The 255-nt window shown below is 65.5% G+C and overlaps 1 protein-coding gene across 2 annotated transcripts in view; it reads right to left on the bottom strand.

Moving 5' to 3' along the window:
• Positions 1–255, bottom strand: part of NLRP6 (NLR family, pyrin domain containing 6) — a 3,199-nt gene that overhangs the window by 2,190 nt on the left and 754 nt on the right. The window lies entirely within an intron of this gene.

Genomic DNA, 255 nt, shown 5'->3' with positions numbered 1-255 from the left:
GCACACACAGGCCTCCCCCTGCACACACAGACCTCCCCCTGCACACACAGGCCTCCCCCTGCACACGCTGACCTCCCCCTGCACACACTGACCTCCCCCTGCACATGCCGACCTCCTGAGTTGTCCCCGAGCTAGGGTGGGCCGCAGTGTAGCCGGTCCCTACGGCCGGCAGGGTGTGGCTTCTGCTTCTTTGCCACATATACGCTGTGGTGCACACGCTGCACTGAGCTGAGTGGCAGGACTGACGGGCCAGTG

This window comes from Myotis davidii, unplaced genomic scaffold (assembly GCF_000327345.1).
Source record: "Myotis davidii unplaced genomic scaffold, ASM32734v1 scaffold3578, whole genome shotgun sequence".
In the NCBI taxonomy this organism is placed as follows: Eukaryota; Metazoa; Chordata; class Mammalia; order Chiroptera; family Vespertilionidae; genus Myotis; species Myotis davidii.
The sequence above is the reverse complement of the archived record's forward strand: the minus strand, read 5'-3'. Positions and strand labels throughout refer to the sequence as shown.